Here is a 2606-nt window from a genome sequence, read left to right on the forward strand (position 1 = left end):
ACATGGCAAGCTGATACAATAGAAATAGATTATAACAATAACCCTAGGGTAACTATAGGTAAATTAAATTAAGGGTAATGACCATTAAAGTTTGAAAATATAATATTTAGAGAAAAAACAGCAATATGAGGAAAATTAGGTAGAGGAAAAATTTAATTATGTCGGTAGATACGTTACTTCTTTGTGGTATGGTGGTATGTCCTTGGCGTTATTTAGAAGGGGATGTCTGAAAGAACAGGTGACTCAATTAAGCGGGCGGTAGCCAAAAGAAAGGAACAAGTTTAATAAATTCACCACATGTATTTGGTAATAAAAAATACAACCAGGGTTGAATGTGTAGGTGGAAAAAAATATATAAATATTTCATCATCGTCCAAACTATATGCGCTTAAACACTGTGGAAATAAATAGTAATATTAATATCATTCTTAAAATTCATAGTAACAAGAAACATAAATGTTTTTCCCATAAATACATTCACATATACCGTACATACACATACACACAGAATTTTTTTTGTACTGTACTGTAAACGTTGCGCCAAAAACAAAACATTTAACTTGCATATAAAGTTATGACAAATATATTTATGAATTAATGTTTTGAATTATATGTTTAAAGAGTTACATAGCTTCCAGTCAATGGCTGAAGGGAAGATGTCTATAAGTAATATGATCTGTTGTTCATCTAGGAGTATGTTGGGTTTTCTATATACAGGTGATGTCATTGATATAAGTTCTTTTATTCCATATTGCAAATCGGGTTTATTTCCTACTGTAGAAACTGTTTGCTCTGTGATAAGGCTGTGTGATTTAGAAGTAGGAGTGTGTGTCTGTTGGGTGATAGCTGTGACAGGTGTGTCTAACAGCACTTGTGCATTGCTTTCTAGTGATTTTGGAATATCTAAATAAATGCCATCCGCTGTGCAGGAAATGGTGCCTTTGAGTTTGCGTAATAGGTCACGGCCCAGCAAGTTTGCTGGTGCGTTGGATGCTAGCAAGAAAGCATGTGACCAGCATGTGCAAGCCTCATTTGGTTTAACTATCATTTCACCTGCAGTAAATGTGGGTACCATTAACTTAAATCTATCAAAATACTCATCCACTGTTTCATTATCTGCCTGTTTGATTGTAAACAAATCGTCCCATTTGGGGACTGATGGGTATAATTCCAGCAGTCTAGTATTAAGTGCATCTATTTTGGCCTTAGTTGGGTCGCTATAATCATTTGCAGCGAGATCAATGCTTGTAGCAAGGGATTGCGCTAAGTCTTCTGGTAAACAGGTATACAATATCTGCTCTAGATCCCTGCAAGTAAATTTATGTACATAATACTCCTGTGAAAGGTACTTGCAAGTGGCATTAGAGTTTTTCCTTGGGTCTGGGAATCCTGCTTTTATACTTAACAGCTCAGTTTTTTTTCTCATAGGATTCAGTGTTACGGGTTCACTACGATCTGCCGGCGGTCGGGCTGCCGGCGGTCGGGCTCCCGGCGACCAGCATACCGGCGCCAGGAGCCCGACCGCCGGCTTACCGACAGTGTGGCGAGCGCAAATGAGCCCCTTACGGGCTCGCTGCGCTCGCCACGCTACGGGCACGGTGGCATGCGCGCCACGGTATTTTATTCTCCCTCCAGGGGGGTCGTGGACCCCCACGAGGGAGAATAAGTGTCGGTATGCTGGCTGTCGGGATCCCGGTGCCGGTATACTGTGCGCCAGGATCCCGTCAGTCGGCATACTGAATACCACCCAGTGTTACAGTGTCCGTCTCTATGAATGCCTGATCTGTAGGTACTTCTATGGTGTACGCTGCAAGCTGATCTTGAGTGTCAGTATCAATTACTTCTTGTTTCCCAGTGCGGTGGAATACCCTCAGTCCTGTGTTATTTAGTATTTTGTAATTAAACCTTGGGCCATGTCTGAGTGTTCTAATTGACTGTGCAGTCTGTTCAGGTGTACTAGTGACATTGAGGCATGCATGATTACCGTTTATATATACAGTAGAGGCCACCGGTGGAGTAGCAAAGGAAAGTTTAGGTATTGGAAGCTTATTGAAATCAGGGGAAGAAGCAGAAAGATGTGAAACAGAAGAGTCACTTGATATTATAGATACAAGTTGTTGGAGATTGTCTTGTAATGTGTCAGCGTCTTGTTTTGCATCCCCATGTTGTTCTTGTGGGCTTGTGTGGTCAGAGCCGTATGCAGTAGGTGGACTGTGTGTTTGCTGCGTGCTGATAGTGCGGGGGGGGGGGGAGGGAGAGCCCTGTGCGTTCTGTGTTGGTGAAGGTAGTGTATTGTGAGAAACATACTGGTAATGCTGTGATATTGTTGTATTGTGGAGGATTGTTATGCGGGTTTGGAGTGTCAATACAGAGGTTAGTCTTAACATTATCTGCAGTCCAGTTACACATTTCTTTTTTTTTTCCCCACAAATCTAAAACTTGTAAATGCTTAATGCGATCATTAGGTTTTATAACTGACTTTATCCTTTTCTCAAGGCATTGAAGTACTGCGGGGTCAAAACTACCCGTTTTTAGGAAATGGTATAGTCTCATCCTGTGTGATGTCATTCCACTTTGAAACAAACTGGACACAAGGTTGCCCATAA

Source organism: Pseudophryne corroboree, chromosome 5, assembly GCF_028390025.1.
Source record: "Pseudophryne corroboree isolate aPseCor3 chromosome 5, aPseCor3.hap2, whole genome shotgun sequence".
Lineage (NCBI taxonomy): Eukaryota > Metazoa > Chordata > Amphibia > Anura > Myobatrachidae > Pseudophryne > Pseudophryne corroboree.